We start from the raw sequence: 25632 nt of genomic DNA, 5'->3' as shown, positions 1-25632 counted from the left end.
AATTGTGAAAAAATATGGAAAAACTAAGGGACCTTACAAGAAAAAAAATGGTGAAAAACGTTTGTAATGAAGTTTCAAAAAAAATCCTAAGACAAGGATTTTTTCCTTATTAAAGTCATATATGCTGGTGCATAAATAAGTCAAAAATTAAAGTAAGCATAGCAAGAAAATTAAAACGAGCTTAGATCTTTATTAGAGAAATGAAAATAAAAACCAAATACTTTATTAATTAATTTCTGTGACATATTATAGCATACTTTTTGGGGATTTTGCCGATTGAATGCCTATGCATTGAAACCAATTTCGACAAAATAATAAATTATCAAACCCACATAATGGAAAACCATGATGTAATGATGTAAATATTTAAAGTTTCCAACCAACACGAATATCCGATTAGCAATTATCGAAATTATTCACATTTAAAACGACAGAATGCAAACTAAACAAATATTAGTGTTTGCGCTTAAATCAAATCAACCTGTCTCTTGTGTTTTAGATTAGATGGTAAATAAATAATCCACCGGCTAATTAACATGTGGAAAATGCCCCTGATAATTGCAAGGTTCAAACTTTTAATGACAGAGAATGGGACAGGCTTTAAATTTTGAGCAAACAATTTGCGCAATTAAATACGGAAAGTAAATATGAAATCAGCTTAATGTCGGCAGATTAGGGAAATTATTTACATTTTTCGGTGCAAACGAAGCGTCACGTTTGCCGTATTAAGATATCGCCCAAGTCGAATACATATACATATTTAATGTGATAATTTTTCAGCCATAATTTCCAGCGTGCGTAATCTGGCAGGGCAGAAAGGAGAAGCATATTAAGTTGCATGCCCCACGTGCTGCCGTTGGCATTTTCCTGCTGGCACTGCTCCTTCAGGCGGATATCCTTTTGTTGTCGAGCGCCTTCGACTTTTATCGCTGCTAATAGGCCACGTCACCTGCGAAAAGCGGAAAGCAACGATGAGGCCAAAAAGCGAGAATACGAACGGCAAAAAAAAAAGACAATAAAAAAGAAAGTGCAGCCTTGAGGCCTCCAACTCAACAGCAGCCACAACTCACTCAGCCCAAAAGGAGATAACCGAAACAACAACAGCAGCCAGGAAAATAAAAGCTGCTACAAAAAAATTACCGTGTTTACAAACAAACAATGCATTTTTAAAAAATTACTTTTGAGATTAAGAATACTTTAATTTTGATTACGTTAAATTTAACACGTGATTTTCAAAAAAAAATGTTTTTTCCAGTTTCTTATATTATTATTATATTATGTTTCAAACAGTTACTGTTATTAAATAACCAAATTTGTAGACCAAATTTTCAGTTTTACTGTACAATTTTAACAAAAAAATTTAATGACCACTAAAAAACATTTTTTTTCATTCCAGTTTTTTTTTATGTTTTAAGCAAACAAAAAAAATATTTTAAAAAAGTAACATAAGTTAAAGACAAACATTTTAGGTTGACAATAAGTGAATGAAATGTAATGGCTTCGTAATAAAAAATGTTTTAATATATTTACGTTCAACATTAAATCAAAAATATGCTATTTAATATTTGTATTGAAATAATACCTAAGCCCGTCAATAAATTTAAGATGGGTTAATTTTTAAAACACTATGTTTATCTTATTGTTTTTGTGACATCTTTTGTTTTATTAATAACAATAAGCACTCTATATATTAAAGCGATCAAACTTTTACAATTTTAAGTATCTCTGTTAATTTTATAAAAAAAAAACACCTTCATTTATTTATTTCAAAAACCTCGGCAGCAAATGCCATGCATTTAAACTGTAACTTATGAGTGGCAGTGGCATATTTGAAAAGTTCCCAAGTAAAGCGGAGGTATGGTGGTGGGTTTAAGCTTATGGAAAAACGCATTCGCATAACTGGCACATTCTATCTTTAACTTTCTGAATCTTTGAAGTCCAACCCTTCAACCCGAATGTGAAAGGGAACTCGGGAGTATTTCAGGTATTTCAAAGACTTTTGTATTAACAACCAACTATTTAAAGCTGCAAAAATGCTCGTTTATTGCCCCCACATAATTAGTTGCGCTTAAAGTTTAGTGTTCGTTGTTCCTCTTTTTGTTGGCATTTTAGTGGGTGATTCCTCGAGAGGATGTTTGGCATGTAGGTCATGGGGTAAGTTTGGTTTTGTGTGTTGTAGTTTGTGTTTTTTCGATTTTTGTTTGTGCGGTGCGTGGTCTCTGTTAAGTTTGGACCTTGCTAGCTCTGTAAACCCAAGCCGGCTGTTACAGTTGGCTGTTACTTTTACGATATTAGAGGTCTATGTTAGTCAACAGTGGTGGAGTGGTGAAGTGCAGCAACTCATAACATACGATATTACACACGAAGTCTACAGGTAATGTTTTTAAAACTGGCCAACATTAAAATAACTATTTATAACTTAATAGTTAAACATTTATTGCTAACAAGAAGTATCTAAAATCTGAGATAGTCAAATGCAAATGTTCAATATAATCATTTTTTATATTTTTTGCTATAAAATATTTAGAATTAACATTAATAAAATGTAATTAAATACTTATTAGCATGCTTTAGGAATTTAATATTTTTAATATTTATATATTCTACAAAATTGCATGAGGAACTAGTGGAAAGTTACAAACTTATAAATCAATTGTTTTAGTTTTTAGATAGTAGTTCAAAGGCAAATGTTGATTACTTCCGAAACTCAACAGCGGGCTCATTAACATCCCATTCAGTTATTAATACCAGTATTTGTATAAATTTTGCATAATTTTGAAATTTCAGCCAGCTTCCTCCAACCAAATTGTTACCCATACTTTACTAATAATGTTAGTTAATTGAATGCCAATAGTCCGGCCTGCATGTCTGGCCAACTCAAGCAAGGCGAAAAACTGAGGGTTTAATGCACCCCCAAAAAAAGTATTAACTTGACATGCAAGCAGAAATGCCATTTAGCAGAGGGTTAAAAGCCGGTTAACACTTGAATACCCGAAGTTTCGCTGTTGCGTCGCTGCTTTTGCTTCGTGAAATGCCGCTGTTAACGGTGTTAACATGCAATGGAGCCCGACTTTGGAGCTCCCGATTCTTGGCTTTCAGTCACAATTTTTGGCCCAAACGGTGCACACGTCGACGGAGTTTGCCGGAAAACGCGACTGGGGAAAATTCACGAGAGTGCGTACGGTTCTGCGTTTGTGTTTGTGCATTGGTGTATACTTTTGTGTAGTTCATTTCTGCATGCTTTTCCCGCTTATCATTTACACTTGCGAATATGCATTCTATGCGACAACAATTACAACAACAACAACAACAACAGAAAATACCAATCCTGTTTGAAAACCAGTTTTTTGTATTATTTGGCTTTGACGACGGACAACGGTTCTCCAGCTGCTGGTCCAGAATTCTTGAATGCGCGCCGTGACGTCGCCGTGTTTTATGGTGGATTTGGCCAAGAGACTTCGACTCGGCTCGACTCTATCAATAGAAGTTTTTCATTTGGTTTACAGTTAGCCAAGCCTGGGCAGCTTGTTGTTGCTGCTTTCGAGTGGGCAGCGCCAGCGGAGCGTGCATCATCTGGGGTTTAGAAAGCCAGAGAATCTCTCTCCATCTTTGACCACTAAATAAATCAAGAAAAATTGAGAATTGAGAAATGAGAACTGAGAAAAATAGAATAGAAAAAAAACAAAAAACAGCGCACCAAAACCAGTAACAGCAGCAAAAGGCTTAATTAAATTTAAAGCACACACTTATATGGGCAGACTTCACAGATTGACCGACTTCTTGTAGCGAAACCAACTGAAATGTATTAAAACCGTTAATTGATTTGTTTATTTTCTGTTTAAATTGTTGCGTTAAATTGGGTAAATACTTCAGTCGGAAATGTAAATAAAATGAAAAACTTGGCGGCTTGTTTGCACACAATTATGTGGCACAAAAGAATTTTAGTTACGCGAAATTGAATATACATTAGCACTTTGAATATGATAAAATGTCAGCCCTTTTTCTATATATTTATATTTGTTCTTGATAAGTTTTATTTATACATTTTGTAAACAAAAGAAAATCAATTAAAAATTGTGAATTGCCAAATAGAACTTATTTGTCGGTTGAGTTTGAATAAAACAAATCAGAGGATTATAAAACAAATCCGAGGACATATTTAACATTTATAGTTTAAGCACTTGTGAATATTTTTCAATTTTGTTTAACTAAATTTGTAAAATTCTATACAAAAAAAAACTTTTTATAAAACAAATCAGAGGACCAAATAAACTTTTATTTACGTATAAAATTTAATAATTTTTGAATAGTTTTCAATTTTAATTTATTAAAACTAAATACAGAGCACTAAAAACCTTTAGTTTACCATTTTCCATTTTATAATTTTCACAATGAAAAAAACAACCACTTTGAAACCCAAATTCCAAAGTTAACAAAACAATTCCCTTTGATAAATGCGCACCTAAATTATTTAATTTAAAAAAAAATCCTAAAATGAGAACGGAAATTACAAAGATTATCGAATGCAATCATAATTATTACTCGTAGCATTCCATCCGAGTTTTCATTCTTTGGGAAAACCACACGAAAACATTCCAGTGGCAAACAGGTTGCCATAAAGCCGAGAGCAGCAGCAACAACAACAACAGCAACACCGTAAAGGGAAAACCAAGCACGTGCATAGAAAGGAAAAGGTTAACAACACAACAACCAACGCCAGCTAAAATAAAAATAAAAAAAAAAAAACAGCCAAACAGCAGCGGTAACAGCATTACGTTCTTTCTTTTTTTATTTTGATCAAACACAGAGAAATAAACAAAATTTTAAAACCGCGCGCTAACTGAAAAAAAAGGAAAATACGAATATAAAACGGGGAAAAATAAAAACGGATATAAAGGAATTTCAAGCGTTTGGCATTTTGTCAACCAGTAAAGGGCCAAGTGACAAAGAAAAAAAAAAGAAAAAAAAATCGAGAATAGAGTAAGAGGCGCACAAGTGGCTGCAACAAAGGTTTCCCCCAGAACCACCGAACCTGCAACCTCTGACACCCCAAAAAAAATATAATAAAAAATCTACCTTCGGCCGGAAAACGCTTGTTTCAGCACGCGAGCGAAAGAGACGGGACGAGAGCGAGGGAAAGAGAGGGAGACAGGGGCAAGAAACAACAGCGGCAGCAACAACAAAACAAACAGGTGAGAAGGAGACTTGCACGAATGAATGAATGAATGTTGGGGTTGAGGGAATGAGGGTGGTTGCAAGTGTCGGAGTGAATGAATGAAAGCCACAACTAAGAGCTACAGTGATACTCCTGTAATAATGGTTTCTTGGTGGAGTTCAAAAGCCAAGCCAAATTATTTAAAATTGTGAGAAAGAAAACCTAAATGAAAACAAAAAAAAATGTCTTTTTAAAAAACTTTTAAATTAATAATTTTAATCACAAATATATAATTTTTATTATGAAAATTATATTGAATTAAATTGTCATGTTTGTATCTAGCTGTTATTTTACATATAAATTTTAAATAATATAAAATTATTACTAGCATCAACTACTCATCGCTTTCTTGAAGGTGAATATGTGCATTTTAATATGTAATCAAACCTCGATTTTAGAACAAAAGTTAGGATAAAATCTAAAAAAAACAAAGCTTATTTAATAAAGTTTCTAGTGAAACCCCTTTAGGAACATTTTCATATGGATCGACATGATTGCAATGCAAAAATTAGCTAATTTTTGTTTCTTAATATTAATATCCAAGTAAAAGTAGTTGCCAAATTGAATATAAATAAAAATCTAATTAAATATCTTTCTTTAGTATCTTCTTTAATCCAATCACCAAAGTGAGTTTGCGTGTGCCCACTGTTTTTCTGGTGTTGGTAGCGATAAAATGATTGAAACTGATAAAGAATAATAAAAAAAAGGCTTTTCCCCTCGTGCACGAGGATTTTCCCAAAAAATTCTTGACCGCCGCCGCGTTTTTTTTGTTCCATTTGACTTCCCCTCGTCGAAAGCAGAGAAGCCTGCTCAATAAGCCATTAATATGCGCAAGTGTTCCTACCGAAATCTCTGAGTGGAATTGGGCGCGAGTTTTGTCTGTGTGAAAATTGGGAACGCAAGAAAAAGAAAAACCAAGCCCAGCGTAACTCATTGTTTCGCTTTTCCACGCAGTGTTAAGAGCTTAATTTAATTCCGTAAAGGTTTTTCAACTTGAAAAGAAATTACAGACGCAGAAAAGAATGTAAACAAATTGACTTTCAAGATAATTAAATATTTATATAAATTTTCATTTTCACCATGACTTTATGAAATTAAAGAACCTTTTTATTTCAATTAAAGGAAAATTCTTTCCGCGAATTCGGAACATCCATGTGCCATTAATTTGAACGCAAATCAGGCTATATTATCTCAATTGAAATTTTGCTTTGAGTAATTTGATACCAAATTTGTTTCTCTTCTCGCCGGTGACTTCCATTTTCCCCAGCTTTTTCTCCATTGCTTCATTGCTTTTACCCCAGTCACGATTGCAACTTTAATCTATGGCAATTTATATTTGCTTTTGTTGGTACTAAGCAAATTCACCCTGAAAACACACACAGAACTATTATTGCGAACATAAGCGTAGTCAAGGATTTTAGAGGGGGTAAATATTTATTAAATAAATTAAAACATACACAGCAAAACTTTATACATCTCTAGATTTTTGTTATAAAATATAACCCCTTTGATTTGTAAGCCCCTGATCTGGGTGGAAAACTCCTCTGAAAAGTAGCAACTAAAGTTAACCAGTAAAAGTTGCAAAAAGCGTCAGTGGGAATGCCAAAAATACGCAAAACAAAGGATGATACGCCGGCGAAAGAAAAACGAATCTCGCAAAAGAAAAACAATGCCATGACAGAACAGATATAATGCGCTCCGTATTGTTGTAGTCAACTCGATTCCGGCGGGACCCTTGTGAAATATCGCACTTTGCTTATAGAAATGCTCTTGGTTGTGGTTATCTATGCTGGAAATAGAAATTCAGGAAAAGTCCGAATAAACAAAAACAAAAACTAAAACACAAACAGTAACAGTAACAAAACGTATCGCAAACAAAACGCATGTCTAGATGGGGAGAAAAAGAAAAGCCAACCAACTCGCACAAACAAAAGTAATGTGAAACACAATAAAAGTGTCTAACTGTATGAAGAAATGAAAGTCAAAATGTGGATATATATATATATATATATATATATATATATATATAGTGTGTGTACGAGTATATATGAAAGAAGACCTCCATTTCCGCCTTATTTCTCACAGCATCATCGCCGGCTTCATTAGCAGCACATACTATTCTCTTTCGTTGATCTTGATCGTGAACTCGAAAATATTTAGAAAATGTGTTAAAGCCAAGAATTTGAGCGGCAAATAATGGAGAGTCGGTCTAATCGAGTCTCGTGTCTGGGTTTTGAGAAGAAAGCGTGCAAATTATGTTTTCTAGGAAACTGGGTGCCTGACTGATGAACACTGCCTACCACCTGTTCCATCATATTCCGCTGGTACAGTGGTTGATATAGCAATTATGGGATTCAATTTTGATTGCTGTGTAATTGCTAAACGTATTCTTAAAGTCTACACTTCTTTCTCTTTGCTTAGCTTGTAATTGAAGGGGCAAAACCATTTATGTGCACATAATTATCTGTTGAAAATACAATTGCAAACTATTTTATAAAAGTTAATCTTTAGGTTGGCAGTCAATTTCATTTAGAATATCAATTATTGCAAGGCAAAATGAATTTTTTTGAGAGATAACCCACCTTTAGCTATTCACATTACTATTTAAAATGTATTTACAGTATAATTAAAGTAAAATTAAAGCAAAGCTATACGAATATCCACCTTACCAAGTAAATAAATATTTTTATTAATTGCTATGCAAAGTTAACTATTTTGAATATAAACTCACCTTTCAAATAATTCTTTTCATATCAAAGTATGTTCTAAAGAAGCTTGTTATGCTGGAACTATATTTTTACCTTGTCTTTAAGAGCTATTAATATATATAATTTAAAACAAATAAAAGCAAAACTTTAAGATTACCTCTATATTCTGCATTAGTTCCTTACCTGTAACCACATTAATTCCCAGAAATCCATCATATTGTGCCTCTGCATTCCCAGAACTTAACAATCCATCTAGCTGAAAGTGGGAAGTCAAGCTGTTTCCTTTACGAGTCGTAAACCATTTCCTTTAGCCACCTAAATTTGGCCACCTCGGATTCGATCCACTGTCCAAAGAGGGGTTCCCTTTCTTGAATAATTGAATTATGATCGGGCGAGTGTGTCAAAAATGGAGAAAAAGGGGACTCTGGGCTTACTTACAAAGCTAATGAACACACAAACTGAAGGGTAGTCGAGTGGGCCAAGAAGATAGGGCCAGCACTGTGAGGTGATAATTATTTTCGTGTTCATTATGATTATGATGATAATGCTGCCACTCAGAAGCGAGTGGAAAATGTATGAGACACTGGAGAACAAAAAAAAATAAATAAGTCGCGGCAATGAACTCGAAAAAAGAAATGCAGACAAACAAACAAAAAGAAGTGGTAGAAGAAGCATGCATAACTAAGTAACTGCCGCAAACAGAGAAAGAGACAGCACCAGGGGGTGAGAAACAGATGGCAGCAGGGCTGACGAAAGAGATGACAGGGCACGCAGCATGCAGTTCTAGTTGTCAGTGCATCATTATCCAGCTGAGATTTTGGTTGGCCTATTAGAAGGATGGCCAGTGGCAAAAAAAAAAAAAAACTTTTCATCTCTGCAGCGGAAAAATGGTACTGGCATGCACTGAGCAAACATTTTTTTAAATATTTCGTAGAAAGAATACAATAAGCAGAAAAATATTCAGATGTTTTTAAAAAGATACACATACTGTATTCAATTTCAAATGCTTTGAAAAAGATCCGATTTTACATCATCAGTAACCAATGCAGTTAATAACAATTATTTTAGCCAATATATTATCAAACTCAGGTAAGAAAGTACATAAATAAAAACTTGTAATTTAAATCCTAATTTTCGCTTCAGTGCAGCTTTAAGATTCATCTGCGTCATCTGTATTTGACTTAAATGTAGTTGGCAGTGGAAAAAAGAAGAGTTCGTTTATGAAGATAGAGAGGTCATTCATCCAGCGTTTATCACGTTATGCTATGCCTAACCCCCTCCCCCTCGACTTTATTAACATATTTCTCTTTCCCTTTCTAACTACCAGCTATTTTGAGTTGCTACTCATGGTGTTGCCAAGTGTGGTTATGGCCTTAGTTGTTGTTGATCTTTGTGTTATTCTACTTTTTCTTGATAGTTCTCTTTCTATTTACTTTTCGTTTTTGAGACTGTCTAGCGACTTTTCTTCAGATTTTAGGCAATTATTTTAAGTACTTAGCTTAGTTAGGATAACACAGATTAACACAGATAACATTAGTCTTATACTCATTTTTTGGAATTCTAGAAAGTCTAGAACGTTTTTTCCAAAGAAACTATGTATTTTAGAGAACAACATTTCAGCTTACTGCTATTTTTCATAGGAAAGGAAGTTTTAAAAACTCTAAACAATTTATTGAATTTAATTTATTTAATTTTATTAATTCTTTAGTTTCTTGGCCACTCTTGTAATGAGTTATAAGTTTTTGAAGGGTAATCCCAGGGCGATTCCCTTGGATTTTTCTTGAATTTTTACTCCTTTATTCTGCGGGATTTTTGTGTCCTCATTTCCTTCGCTGCCCTTCCCATTCACGGTGGTTGGGAAAATGGGAAAAGTGGTAGAAGACGGAAAACTGTCGGGAAAAGAAACCCAACTTGGGTCCAGACTCTCCCATGACCAAAATTCTCACTGTCGTTCCACGCTTCCTCTAGTTACCCTTGCTTTTATGCATGCCTGTTTTTCATGTCCTTCTTTTTTTTGGCCTACCGTTTTTGGCCAACAGGAAATAGCCGACATTAGACTGGGCTGGCACGTGTTTATGTTGCCTTTGCTATTTTATTTTATTTAATTTTATGCTCAACGCTGGGGCAGGAAATGCGACAGAAAAATGCATTTTCAGTTGGCATGGTATTCAGGAAAAACTGTTGGCAGTTTCGCATCTGCTTCTCGTTCTCTAAATGTTTTTGTTTTATTTTCTGCAGTCCGGCCTTTTTTTTGAAGCGATCTATGCTTGGGGTTGCTTTAGAGTTTATTTCCATTCCGGTTAAATCCAGCGGAGAAACATATCTTTTATATGTGAACAGTGAGTGCTGCAGAAAATTACGTTTTTATGCTTCACCTAAAAAGCCAAAATAAACGAAAGATTTAACTAAATTTTTATTTTCAAAGCGAAATTGAAATTTTCATGGCAACCATAAAGCTGAATTGAACGGTTTTTCTGTGTTGAGTTTTTAATGCGTGTGAGTAGTTTACTTAAAATAGTTTAAGCCGAATTAACCATGCATTTTAATGTGAACTATTTTAATGCATAGTCTATTTGAATTCTGTAAAGCCGAAAAAAAGTTTATTATTATAACAACAAACAAGAAGAGTCCATTATTAAATTTAATTAAATTTAAGTACCATGAACGTGAGTTGGTTTTTAACTTTACTACAGTATTTTAAAATAAAAATACAAATATTTAAATAATTTTGCTTTAAACATACATACATTAGGTACAAAATAAGTAAATAAATAAGTTTTTTATGTTCAAAAACATTTTAGTTTTACCTAAAGTCCAAGACAAATTTTTTCCAAATTTTCTTATCTTTAGAAAATGATAAGGTTCAGAGTCCCTGTGATTCCCAATTTATTCGAGGCCCTTTCGGCATATTTTAAACTGTTCCTCCACTCATTAAAAGAAAAGTCTGTTGCCAGGGGCTACTTCAAAAGTCACTCTTCCCGAAACAGATGCAGCTGCATCCATTTATCCAACTATCCATCTACACTGTGCTGCAGGTCATTTTCCGTCATCGAGGTGAGGTGAAAAATAAAAATGGTAGTAGAAAAGCCAAATGAAATACTTTGAAGCTTTGTTATCTCCCTTTTGGTTTCATCCTCAGTTTATATTGTTTCTCATTTGCATTATTTTAATTCATTTCATTTGGGTGATTCCCAAAAAAAAGAAAACAGATAAAACGATGAACTTTAAATTGATGTTCTGTATCAATAAATCAAAATGAAAATGAAAATGCTGAAAGTGAAAATTGTAACGGTTCTTGGGAAGACACAAACCGTTATGCTGACTGCATACACTTAATTAATTTCCCAATAAAATGAAAAAAGAAAAAAAACCATGCAGTCCATATAGCAAAACTTTCAACCTGCAATTCAATTTTATTTTCAGCAGTGAAGTAAAATAAAGAAAAAGGCAACAAAGGCGGCGATAGAGTAAAGGTAAAAAGACAAATTGCAACTTTTCGAGGCACAAAAATCACAGTTAGCAGATAGTTTTACCCTTCCACCCACTATTTCCTCCGTCCTTCAAGGACACAAAAGCATAAGACGAAACTTTGTCCTGCCGCCAGGACACTTGAAACAAATTGCAATTTGTGACTTTGCCTTCGGAGCTGGGGGTTAAATGGTTTTCCCCTTTGGTTTTGTGGGAGGATGTTCGCCGGGAGTCTCCTCTGTTGCCTATAAATTAAGTGCACCAATTAATAATTAAAAAAGCGTGTTAATTAGATGGCCACACACAGGGCCTAATAGAAAAGAGGGGAGAGTGGAGAGTTGAGAAGGACAAAGTCGATGTAGCTAAAATTGATTCGGCTAATTGCACTTTCCATTAGCCGCATTACAAAAATCCTTTTCGTAAACTCTATATATCCTAAAACTAATTTTAATGGCATTGCAAAGCAGGAAAAAATTACTGCGACTAAAAAACTACCAGTTATTTTTAAAACATTTAATTCTAATAAATTTCTAACACTTTTTTAATAAACAAAGATTTAATTTGGAAATTTCTTAGTTATCCCCATATTTTAGTGCTAGAACTAAGTTATTTTTCAATCTTATACCAATCTTAGTATTAAATGTAGCTTAAAAAGCTTTAAATCGAAAGTTTCATAATTATAGCACATTTCCCAGACAAAACTAACTCTCATTACTTTAATAAACAATATTAAATCTTTGTGAATAGTAAGTCGACAATCTTAATATTAAAATCGTGTGAATAAATTGAGCATGTCACATCAGCAGAACTAACTGCCTTTGTTATGCTTAGTTATCCATGTTCATCGCTTTGTCTGCCCGCATACAGTCAGTGGAATAAGTTTATTGCCAGCTACTACACTTTCCAGTATTGTTGCGAAGGTGAATGCGAACTTTTGGCCAGCACTGTGCTGCCGGGTGTTTTATCATTAAGGTGGCCATTTCAGCTTCCTTCCGATTTTTTCCCCCCCATTTCATCTTCAAAAACATTTTTCGCTGACAATTCGCTTGGCCAACTAACGGGGAAATCCCCGTTGCCATATTTCACTTCATGGTGTGCCATTTCTCCATGGCTGGATGAATGCACCCAGACAGAAATGGCGACTGCCACTGCTGACTGCTTAATATTTCACCGGACTTGGCCGACTCTTTTATTACATAACTCAGATTAGATTTGGCCAGAAGCAGGAACATTTGCCATCTCAAAATGCTCCTCACGTCCGTGGCTTTTGTCTAATTTAGTTATGCATCCAAAAGGCACACTACTAGTGTTTCAACCGCCCGCTTCATAACCGACTAACCATTGATTATTCACAATCAATCAGCGTATTGAACTCGGGCCTATTCCCGTAACGACCCCAGTTCCCGTTACGCCTCCGAATTCGATTCCATTTCCATATCCATATATCCACTCGAAGACCACAATTAGCTGGGCTGGCCAGCCACGAAATTCTGTTCTTGGATTTGCCGAATTGCATTTGGATTTGGCTGGGCCAATTAGTTAATTAGCAGATAAGTGAAATAGGGCAGACGAGAGATTAGAATCCGAAATAAATAAGGGGAGGGGAAAAAATATATTCTAATAAACTGCTTACAACTAATGGGGAGTGGAAATAAATATATATTGGCTAAATTGGTAACAAAAAAGCAAATACAAAAACAGTAAATAGTAGTAGAAAATATATAAAATATCTTTAAAAAAAATAGGCAAGAAACATAATAAGATTTAAGATTAAAACAAGCTTAATATATGACAGCAAAATATAATAAAAATAATTATAATAAATACGATGTAATATATAAAATATATAAATAGTACGGAAAAGGAAAAATAACTTTAAAAAAATTAAGCTTAATGATAATTTTAATGAAAAATGTAAATTCTGTTCCTCCTAATAAAAACGAATAAAAAAATAGTAAGCCCATTTTTCAACAAAACTCTGAAAAATAAACGATATCGCGTGCCTAAACTACCATACAAGTAGCAAACTAATCAGCCAAAGCACATAATTATTTGCACTTATTATGTGCAAAATTGCAAAGCAAATTGCAGACTAGTCGGTAGAGTCCATAACGATCCGAAACTGCATGCAGTATTCATAAATTGAACCAACGACATTTAATCGAGATCCAGAACAAAGCACAACAATGTTCAAACGCAAATCGAACCAATACAAATAGCAATTCAAACCGAATCGACTAAAACCTGCAAACCAACAAACAAAATGAAACAAAGGCTAAGCGGCTTTGGTTTGAACCCCAACCTGAAGTGCATTGTGCAACGCTGCGTATGCGCAACAATTAAGTCGGCAATTCTCGCATGGCTTTTTCGCATTTAATTTATTTCCTGGCTCACCTTGCCACACACTAAAGTCGAGCAAAAAATCAAACCCATTTTAATGAAGCACAAATACCGAAAAGTTGGCAAATAAAACAAACTATTTGGCAGCTGAAATCCGTTAGTTAAGAGTCTCAGATCTGGACCAATTTAAATTAGTTGAGTTGGATTTTTCACAAGCAAAAAAAAAAGTATTATGCGAATCCAAGCTGACCTGAAAGGAAAATCGTAGCTAAAAAATAAAGACGAGAAACATAGTTTCTAATGAGGCAAATTAAGCAAACGTCAAACGATTAAAGCAAAGGCAACAAATGAGCGTGTAATTATTTTATAATTAAATTCCATTTAGCCAAGACTCGTGTCTGCGGGTCCACGACAGTTGGCCTATGTTGGCCTGCAAATTTGTGTAAGCTTTTGTGTGCATTTGGTGTTTGCAGCAGGTGCAACAGGTGTAAATTACGACAGCGGAGCAAAACAAAAGCAAAAAAAAGGGTGACAGCTGTAATCGCAACAATCAACTCGAAAACAGCAGCGAAAAAAACAAATCCGTTTCCGCCACTGAAAATAAGTGAATTTTGTCAGCGGCAATGGGTCAACAAAATGCCTTTTGGCCAACTCAGTCAGTAACTAATTAAAAATAACAAAGAGCTACAAAGTAAAGACAACAGGAAAGCAAAGTTATGAAATGCAATTAAAAAAAGGACCAAGGGAGAAAACAAAAGTTGTATTAGAAAAATATTTAGGTTTCCTATGCTCTTTTATCATGCTAAATGCCAGCAGAGTTCACATCTCTGCTTTCTAAATTAATTCAATCGTGCGAATAGTATTCCACAATATGAGCAAAATCTATATATATGCAAAACCACGTGTTCAAGTCAGGGATCAAAGACGAACGTGATATAATAATAATAATAATAGAATAAATAAAAACTAAAATAAAGCAGAAATATATAAAAAAATATACAGCCATTGCTCTACTCTCACTCTTTTTTTGGGTAACCTAAAGTTTTTATTAAAATCAAACTGCTCTCTCCAAATAGAGTAGTGCAATTAGGAATCTCGCTGCACTTGTTATTTTTGCCTGCGTTGTGTTTATTCTGAGTTGGCAAAGACAAAGTTATAATTTGTGGTATTGTTATTTGCCGTCTGGGAGCTGCCAGTAGTATTGTTGCAATCGAAGCTCGCTAAAAATTGGTGAAAGTCGCACTCGTATGCGTGCAGCGATTTAAGTTGTATTTTATTTTCGAGATATTTGCTGTATGTTTTATTTCGCTTTTTGTTTGGTTTTTTTTTTATTCGGTCTATGCCTTGTGGGAGGTGCTGGCACTCGATTGAGCCTTCTAGAGTGGAGTGAACTAGTTTCCATTTAATAGTTATAGCTCAAGAGCCACTGGCCAAAGAGAGCATGAAATGTGCAACGAATTGTGGCAGCCGCAAAAAAAGATTTATTGAAGCCGTTGCTGCTGCTGCTGCTGGTGGTGCAGCTATTAACAAAATTACTTAACAAGCGGCCGAAAAAAAATGCTAAAAAAATGTAGTGTGGCAGCAGGAACTGCCTGAGTTATTGCCAGTCCGTTGGGTTGCAGTTTTGGTCAGGTTGGGAGGGCCAAAACCACAGGAAACCTGGACGACAGGGAGCAAAAAGGCGACCTTGTGAGAGGCGGCGGCGATGGCGATATATTCTATTTAATTGCATTCGCGGTGCAGACCAAAGAAGAAGACCAGAGAACCCAGAACTCTAAGCCGTTGTCAGTGCCTTCGTTTTCGGGGCTGGGAAAACTCTGGGATTCCGGGTTCCGCCTTCATATGTGGTACAGGGAATTGGAAAACTCCCAGCACAATGGAGAGAATGTTAAGCCCCGGATTACAACGGACATCAAAAGTGGGTGTGGCACTGGGCGCTTTGATTTATGATTGCACAATAGAAAGACAGTGCGGCTTACACACAGATAGTAGTACATATATTCAAGTGTGTTTAGTTAGGCTCTGCATGGAGTGCAATCCAGGGGAGTATTCTAGTGGAAGTTTGATCAAAAGAAGCCTTAAGGGGTCAATGAAGTACACAGATTAAATCTAAGTAATACTACAACAATATACAACGCAATAAACAATAGTTGATGTTCAGATATAAACTAAAAATTATTTCAAAAGTGAAAAGCTCATTAAATTTGCAAACGTCTTTTGGCTTATAATAATTTAAATCTAAGTAATACCATAAATTACTTAACAAAGTCGTTTACATAAGGCAAATTTCAAAAATGTAAATAAGAAATTTATTATATAACATTAAAATCCCTAAATTTGAAATCCCTAAAATAATAAACTTCCGTTGACCTTTAATATAGCTATTCATATAATATATTAAATATTATTTAATATATAAAAGCAAAGTCATTTTCAGAAATTATAAAACAAGTAATTTATCAAATCCAAAAAAATCTACTTAAACAAAAATGTTTTTATTATAAAAAGGGTTTTTTTTCCGGTAGTCTGTATTTTGATTGACCAAATCCGCTGATAACATTTATAATATACATTTTTTTTTAAATATTTAAGTATATCAAGCAAAATTTAGACGAAATGGTAAACCCCGGAAAACTATAATTTTATCTGCCAAATTGAATAGCCTTACAATCGTAGTGCTTCGACATGACTCCCCGGCAGATGATCAGGCAATGAACCCATTCTCAGCACCGCACATTCGCCATTGATTGGAATTTGGCCGCCCAATCGAACCCTTTACAGTCAGCCGCAGAAATGGTATCGCTTGCTTGCCTTTTCTGTGTTATAAATTTCCGCTAACGACGCCCCTGGCACTAAAAGGAGTTGCTTTGTTTCGCCGGCTATTTTCTCCATTGATTCCCACCACCTTTTATTTGTCCAGTCACAGCTTTGGACAGCAGCAATGGTACGAAAACGGCAGCAACATCGCAGCGACAGCAGCAATATCGCAGCTACGGCAGCAACAGCAGAACCAATTGCGGTTGCCGCCTGCCAATCGGCAAAAGTTGACGACCGCAGCAGCGCAGCAATTGAAAGGCAATAAAAAAACTAAACAAAATGGGGAGAGAGGGGAGCGGTATTGAAGGACATTCACTGCCTGAATACAATTTGTTATTTTGAATTTTGCAATTTTCGAGTTGAAACTATTTTTGTGCACCCAATCCCAAAAGCAATCGGAAACGGGGCACAAAGGGGCAAAATGGCAGCAACCAGATTTTTCGCTTCTCTGTCTGTTATTTAATTAAATGTTTCGCGAATTTTTGCAAAAGGAGTAGGGTAGTAGAGTAGTGTTTTGTTATCCAGAAGAGAGGGGTCAGAGAAATGGGCGTGGCAGCGGCTTTGGTAGCTCTATTATTTGCCACCAAGAAATGTAATTGATTATTGGTTCCATGGAAATGCAGAAATCAGTAATTTTCTTCAACTATTTTTAGTGCCCATCATCATAATTCCTTTGCTTCACCTTTTTGAGAGCCGTATTTCACTTGGCATCTCTTCAAGGCTAGCAAAAATTCAAAAAAAAATCCCAAGTCAAGGGCTAAATAAACTTTGTCGCCCGGGCAAAAGAGCAAAAGTGTTTGACAATCGGACACTCGAAAAAAAAGTCTAAAAATCAATAAAAATATACATAAAACTTAGCATTCCAACTTGTTATATTATTTCATATATTTACTCTCCTTTTTTGTAAATTTCATGCTAAAAGCTTTTAAGGTTTTTCCATTGACAATTTAGTTTATTTTTTCCTTCCATAATTATTAATCAAATATTTAAAGATTTAAGAATGAAAATATCTCCAATTATTATTTCTTATATTTCCTCTGCATATTTACCAATTTATTGTCTATATATGTTAGTAATTTAAGGTAAGATTTCACCACATAATATTTCTTATATTTTCTTACCCCTGCATATTTATTAATTTAATGATAAAAATTGTTGGTATATTATGGTAAAAGTATCTAAGTTGAAATATTTCCTACTGTGAAAATGGAAAACTTGTAAATCTTCAATCTTTCGCTATTTATATAACTGTGCTAAAAGTTGTGTAGCGCTAAAAAAGTTTAACTTTACACAATCAAATTTACAATCAATTTCTGCAAATTTAAATAGAACAACATTTTTTATTTCCGCTTATATAACCCAATCATTCTGACAATCAACTTCCGAAATGGATATTTTAAGTACCTCGTACTTGATTTTTATTCCCTGTGCAGAGCAGCTCAGTGGTAAGTCGCAGCCCACTTGAAACATCTATCGCTTTTGCTCCTTCGCTACATATAGATGTCTATCAATTTGAGCTGCTATCCTTGTGCATATCCTTTAGCCATAGCTCACTGTCGGCAGCTTGTCTGCGCCCCTTCTCAATGATCCCTCCATTCTGTTTTTCCCCTGGCCGCTCTCTGTGTAGGAAATTTATTGAATTTAATATGCATATTGCAGGAAAAATGTATGCAATTTTTGTTTTTTTTTTTTTTTTGTGTGCCATATGCCGGTAGCTTTCTTCTGACGAAGCACAGACTTTTACCCTTTTGTCATTAAGTGTTATGCAACATCAAATTGTTTTTATTGTTTTTGTCATTCTGAGCCTGAGATGGAAATTTCAATTTGGATTTTTGATGACAGCATTTTCAAGTGAAAAGCGCTTCAATGACTGAAGAAGCAATTTTGATGTAAATTTTGGGGCTATTTAAAAATGTGTAGAACAATTTTGGTTAGTTTGGCAGAATATTTGACTATTGTAATTGTTTTTATTTAAAGAAATAGGAAAAGCTCTTCTGTAACAATGTATTCTTAATAATTTAGCCTTGTAAACTAATTTTGCTTTCATTTCTTTCTCTTTTTAGGTAATTTCCCTTAAACCGACAAACTACAAAACATGCTAAGGTAAGCCCACTAAGCCAGTCCATTAAATTTGAACCAACATTTGGACACAAACTTTGACCCACTGCCAATCCATAGAGATTTCAACTAATTACGCGTGAGTGTGTGTGTTTGTGTTAGTCACTTTTACGAACTTCTCTCAAATGACCCATTAAGCTGCGTCATTAATTTTTAGCCCAATGACCCCGGCTAAGATGGCGAAAAGCGCGAGACCCGCGAGAGAGACAGCAAATTAAAATTAGAAATATTTGAGCCACAAGCAAAAGAAACACTAAAATTGCGAATAAAACAAAATAAATATCCAATTAAGGCTGCGACGACGGGATGTCGGAGAAAAATTTTCCCGGAAAATCCAGTGCGAAATTCATTAATTAGCCATAATGGTCGCTTTGCCGCAGGGGGCGTGGCCTTTAGGGGGTGGGGCGTAACAAAGGGAGGGGGCTACGGAAATATGTCCATTGGCTATTGGCATATCAGAAACACATGTCGCTTGTCATGATGTGTGCCAAATGTGGCATGCAACATTTAACTGCAGAACAACATGGGCAGAAGCTGCGTCAAACTGGCAACAAAACCATAAATGCGGCTAATTGCCATAGGAATGCCGCCAGAAGGTCAGGCCATGTCACTGCGGAATGGCACTTGGGGGATTCTGAATCGAATACAGGCTGCCAAATTACACTAGAAAAAGAATCGAAAAAAAAAGAATTTATCAGAAAAATGTTCTGCTATATTAAAAAGAGTTATTATAAAAAATTTTTAAATTCTTGAGTTCAGATAATAACAAAAAACAATTTGATTATATGACAGGACTTAAGAGCTTTAATAAACTACTAAATATAAATTTTAGGCAAATAACAAATAAATAAAATAAATAAAAAAATTTAACTATTTAAAAAAAAAAAAATATTTTAAAGGATGACTGACAGTAAATTAAACTAATACCCACACATTTGATTTGACAAATTATTGTAGTTTACAAACTTGTACAGGCATTTACCACAACTTCTTCGATTTTCTCCCCAATTTTCGCCTTGTTTCGATTCGTTTCGTTTTTGTGGAGTGTAATTTGGCTGGCACATAAGTAATATAGTTTGGTATGTGACACGGATTGGCAGTTTGGAGCGGCGTATGGTGCGTAAATTGGTGAAGAGCCCAGATTAACCGTTAATGGCCAAGAGTGTTGTGGATGCCACCGATGTATTCAGACGTTGTAGCTGCCACGCTTTTTGATTTTCGGTATTTTTCGGCATTTAGTTACGCTTCTCAGCTACGTTTATTTTCAACTTGTTTGTTGGTCAGTTGGTCGAAGACATCCAATCTTCAATCCCCATTCCCCCAACTCGATTGACTCGTTTTTTTCGGGTTTTCTTCGCTCTCTGTAAGTTGGCCAAGACATAATAATGATGTTTGATGATGCGGTAACTGAGATGAGGCTCTGTGGATGCCTAGCCGCCGTTTACTCCACTGGCAATTTGCCGATGTTTATATGCCTATTTGAGGCCGTTTTTCAACTTGGCTTCATTCTCCCCCGATTCCGATTCCAATTTCAATCGACTTCGACTTCGTTCAGTTAACCATTGGAAATGCGAGTCGAATGTATAAACATAGTTGGGCATTTGGAACCTGCCAGCCAACAAGACTGCACTTATTTCTTTGTATTTGGGACAACGGGGACCCCAGGGGCAATCATACTATATTCCGGAACGAAATGAGCTCGGGGAATGCAATTTATATGGCACTCATTAAGAAGCAATTGATATGGCCAACAGTCGAGAAAAAAACAATGTTAGGAATTAGTGAAACGTGGACTAATGGCCAGAATTAGCAGATACATAAAGTTGCGCACTAGAAATGTTCAATAATAACCTTGAAAGACTTGTTTTGAAACTTTAATTTGAAAATAAAAAGATGCAAGCACAAGGTTACGTTAATTTAACGTCGTTCATAATAATTTTTTAATGAAAATTAATTTAAATTTCTCATTAAATTTCTTTAAAATGTTAACAGATAAAAAACATATCAAGTGAAGCTACCAATTAAATGTTGATATACAAACACAATTATGTATATTTACAGAAATACAGAACATGTTTCGCATGCTAATAAGGAAATACTTTAGCAGAAGAAAAAAAACGTGATAAAAAAGATTTATTTAAATAACGTAATTGCAAAAATATATTGTAATGTTTTCTCACAAACAGCATAGATTTACTTGCTTTTTAATAAACAAATTGAATCATTTCTTTTAAATTATCCCGATTTAAATTTAATATGTACCCCAACCAGTTTTTTTACAACATCTAATCCACACCAAAACAAGAGGGCTTCCAACACTTTACACAGAGGCGACAGAAGTTACAACATAGTCGTAAATATAAAGCAAAGCCAAAGCCAACGAAAATTCAAGCTGAAGTCATGCGTATTAAATACCAAGGAAAACAAAAAAAAATCAACCAAAATCAAATGCAAGGGGAGCAATACAACAAAAAAAAACAAGACCGAAATCGACGAGCACGAACTAAATTGCAGGCAATCATTTGGAAATATAAAAGCAAGGCACTAAAAAATGAAGAAAAAAGCTTAAAAATCCCAAAACAAACCAGTGTGTGCAGTCACGATTAAATGTTTATGTGTATGCATGTGGATAACTAAACGTAAACGGCTTCAGTTAGTGATTCATGTTACTAAATACAGCTATATTAGAGCCGACACATTTATCGCCATCGACGGATATCTTTCACTCGCGAAAGGGGGGTATAAAAAAATTGTGCCACTTGTGTAATTATTCCATTTGACATGATCCATTTGGAGGGGGACACACTCTTTGATTTACGGCGATCAGCCAGCCAGCCAGCAATCGAAATCAGTGCAACTAACAGTGCAACCTGTTTGAGCCTGAGCCACAGAAAACAAGTCCCCAACTGCAGCAGCCTGAAAATTGGCCTGCAAATAGCCACGGAATTCCCGCCAATTCCCCTCGTCCCTCTCAGAAACTTTTTATTTTTTCTCCAGTTACACATAAAAATAAAAATTCAATGTTTTTAATCTTTTGAATTTAGAATCGAAGATTAGAAAGTTTGCTTCATCGAATATCTTTAACTAAGAAGTCTTGTTCCAGAATTTAGTTCTTTTTATTTTGATAATAACAATGTAATTTTTTTTAGAATTTAGAATTAAAAAAGAAATAATTTTTCTATCAATCTCCTTAATTTAGTAAAGAAACCGTTTATCTCAAGCTCTATATGTTAAAATTTTTTTATTGTATCAATTGTAGAAAGTAATTAAATATATGTTAATATGTATAAAATAAAAAGGGTGTTGTAAAAACAAATTGAGAATTCAAAAGTTGGACGCTTATAAACTGTTTACCTTGGAAATCTTATTCCAGAATTTATTAACAAATAAATTCAGATTTTAATTGAAGATGCAAAATGGACATTTTTAAATAATTTTATATTTTATTTTAAAAGTATTTTGTTGGGAAAGCAATATGTATTAATTTTTTTTATATCAGTTAGACTTAAACCCTGTTTTCTCCAAGTGTTTTCTTCCTGAACTTCCACAGCAGTCGACGGCGAACGGGACACTCGACGTTTTGGCCATTGACAACGATTAAAAACAAGTTTCCCCCACCGGCCACGCCCTCCGCCCGACTGCCGCCCCCTTTTCGGGACCATGGGCACACTTGTCCACTTGTTTGCTTAACCGTTCTCGGCCGCAGTCACAGTCGCTGCCTCTGTCGCTGCCTCAGTAGACGTCGGCTGCATTGCTGACCCACATACAAAAGACATTCAATCGAACTGTTTTCTTTTTCTCCCTGCCTCTCGCCCCTCTATCCCCTCTTGCCCCCAAACCTCTACCACTCCCTTTCCCGTTCGCACACACTACTGCCTTCTCTTTCTTTTGATGGCCTTGAGTGGCCGGAGTATTATGATTTTGATGGAGAGCCGGGCTCAAGTGGGTCCAAAGGAGCACTTTGAGGGGCAGCTAAGGCACTAAAACAATAACTTTATCTGGCGGGAATTTAAATTTATTTCTTGAGAAAATATTTAACGGAATTTGTGTACTTAGTTTTGCAAGTTACCGAAGATTATATTTATTTAAAATTTATAAGGGATTAAAAATAAAATAAATTCTTTTTTCATAAAAGAAATAATGCAAAGGACTCAAACAACGACTAGGACGATTATTTCTGGGTTTCAAAGTACCGGGCTCAATTCCCATCTCTCTCTAAAGTAATTTGTTAATTTTTTTAAACCAGAAACAAATTGTTTTGATTTTTTAAGATGCAATTTAAGTGTTCGAGCATAATTTTTCTAGACATTAATTGCAATTAAAATAAAAAACTTAAAATTTTTTTAAAAATCCAAATGTATTATTACGAGTTAAGCTTTTGTTTTAGTTCAGTTTATCTAATCTGCTGAAAAGTATTTCAGATTTGTAATGGTTTCCTCTTAATCCAATGTGTTATTTAACTTTAGCTTTAGTTTAGTTTTTTTGATCTGCTAAAGAGTATTTATGATTCATAATGACCTCTACTTAATCCTTTCATTGCTGCTATAAATAAACATTGAACAGTGCCGAAGAGCATGTGAAGGAGACAGGGATATTTGGCGGTGGCAACTGGCGAGTTTTGTCGTCATCAAACCGCGAAGTGTGTGTGTGTGTGTTGGGTGTATCTCTGTGTGTGTTTGTGTGTCTGAGATGATTTACCGTTGTGGCCTCGTCGTCTACACACAGACACACATACACACATGTCCAATCTGCCGCTGAAACAGTGCCAAACTGCGAGGGGTTTCGGCCAAAAGCAGGAGGCTGCTTGCTGCCTACGACTATCCTCCTCATCCTCATCCTAAGTCCCACTCTGCTGACATTGCTGTTACTACTGTTCTTGTTGCTTTTGTTGTTCTTGTTGCCTGTGTGTGCCCATTTGAACGTTAGCTACACATAGTTGGCTTGTTAGCCAGTTGCTGAGTGTACGGTACTCTGCTCTCGCTCAGGTGCAGAAATAAGAGACCTGGCGAAAAAAAATACATACGTCCATGCATACGTATGCGTATATACGAGGAAAAACCAAACTCTTTGCAAAGGCAGGTGGAGAAATGTATCAATTTCCAGCCAGAATAAAGAGTCTATGGTGTAATGGCTTAACTTACGGAAAATGTTAACAGGTCTTTAAATTTTATTTGAGATGACCCGTTTTTAAAGCGTTCTTTTGAACACTTTTTCTTTGTAAAGATACAGTGTAATTTTTCCTTAAATTTTCCCCTTTGAAATTCCTTAATGGTTTGGTCACATTGTCTCTTCAAATTAAACTTTTGGTCACACTGATTCTTTATTTTCTGTAACCACATAAAATTATAAATCAAAATAAAAGTATAAAGCGACCATCTTCAGCAATTAGATCTTGGGTCATACCTGTACCATATTATTCTGCATTTCCAAACTTTGCTTATCTATTGCCTCTGCGCACTAAAACTACTCACTAATTTCACCAGAGACTCACCTTTGGTCATTAGTTCGAATTTTTGTTTGTTCCCCGAAATGGTGATACTAGACCGTTTGGAGCCTTCAAACGACTGCAAGGGGAGACAGATGAAGCTGCTGCATCTTTCACAAAAGAGCAAGTTGGCGAAATGAATAAAACGGGAACACGCACAAACAAAACACACACACACACTTTGATGGGATGTTGAATTCTCATGTGTTTGCCACGCCCACACAATACGCCGGAGGGCGTAAACAATAGGTAACAGCCAAATGAAAAAAGTATGATGTGGCTGATGATGATGTGAAGCCCGCAAGTCATTGCAGGTGAGGCATAGGATATGTGTGTATGAAAGGGGGGCGGAGTAGCCCTAGTTGCAACATAAGTATTAGCTTCATTTTTGCAGCATTTAACTTGGCTTCGTCCCGCTCTTTCCCACTCTCTACCCTTTTGCCTTTGCAACTTTGTTTGCTGTTTTCTTCGTCTACTGCTGCTGCTGCTGCTACTGCAATTTTTTATTTTTTTTGTGCGCTGTCGAGCCTCAAATGAATTGAATGTGAAAAATTTAAATGCAAACAGCCGCAGTCGACGCAGCAAAAAGAAGAAGCAGCCGTGTCACTTGGCGAAAAATGGGAGTCAATTATAGGAATTAAAGGAAATTTTGCAATAAAGCACTATATTTGAATAAAATCTATGTAAGAATTCTCAAACAATCAAACACTTTTTATTAAATTCGTATATATGGTTTTCAAAAAAAATATAAATATAAATATAATATAATAAAACTTAAGTTAAATTTTAAATTTTTATTTAAATAACTTCCCATTGCTGACTTTAATAGAATAATCGAAAATGAAAATAAAAATAGAAATAGAAATAAAAAGTTCTGCACTTACTTTATAAAGTAAACTTTAAAAACCAATTCTCATCGTTATTATTTTTTCTCAGTGAAGCCATGCCCTCTGCTCGCGATTCTCGCCTCTTTACCCCCCTTTTTTCCTCTGTGATGTTTCTGCTTGCCTTGCATTACACAAGTCGACAAGCCTTACCGCTCCTCCACCTAAAATCCTCCTTCCAACACCCCCTTTGAAATCTCCCACTCAGCTCGGTCTAGCAAAGTTCATTGTACCATCTCGCTTAGTTGAAGAGCCTATGAGTCCAAAACAAACGATGCTTTTGATTGCCAACAAGGGGTGGACCCTAAAAAGAGGGAGGAGGAGGTAGTGTTTGTTAACGCCGCCAAAGATCGGGTCAAAGACTCGACTTTAGGCCTAAGTTGGAGCTTTTTGTTGGGGGCCAACGCATTGCTCTGAATTTTATGTTCCCATATTTGTTATGACTTTTTTTATCTTCGCATTATTGAAGTGAGAAATAAGTTGCTGGAGATAAAAAGGTGCTGTTTATTTTACTTTCAATTGTAGCTTAGGTGATTTAATTACAATAGTGTAAAGTTTTTATCTTATGTTAAACTCATATTAAAATGTGTCAAATAA

At 35.2% G+C, this 25632-nt stretch overlaps 1 protein-coding gene across 9 annotated transcripts in view; it reads left to right on the top strand.

Moving 5' to 3' along the window:
* The first annotated feature begins 3084 nt into the window (after positions 1–3084).
* LOC128262817 (leucine-rich repeat and fibronectin type-III domain-containing protein 2) overlaps positions 3085–25632 on the top strand; it is a 60380-nt gene continuing 37832 nt past the window's right edge. For 4 of the 9 annotated variants that reach the window (XM_052997355.1, XM_052997354.1, XM_052997353.1 and 1 more), the window contains exons 1-2: positions 3085–3174; positions 4808–5192. The gene's annotated coding sequence lies outside the window, so the exon portion shown is untranslated. Of the gene's footprint in view, positions 3439–4548; positions 5193–18611; positions 18652–25632 lie in introns of those variants that run through there. The other 5 variants (XM_052997347.1, XM_052997349.1, XM_052997348.1 and 2 more) reach the window with 5 other exon arrangements.

The sequence above is a fragment of the Drosophila gunungcola genome, unplaced genomic scaffold, assembly GCF_025200985.1.
Source record: "Drosophila gunungcola strain Sukarami unplaced genomic scaffold, Dgunungcola_SK_2 000001F, whole genome shotgun sequence".
NCBI lineage: Eukaryota > Metazoa > Arthropoda > Insecta > Diptera > Drosophilidae > Drosophila > Drosophila gunungcola.
This window is presented reverse-complemented; position numbering and strand designations above follow the sequence as displayed.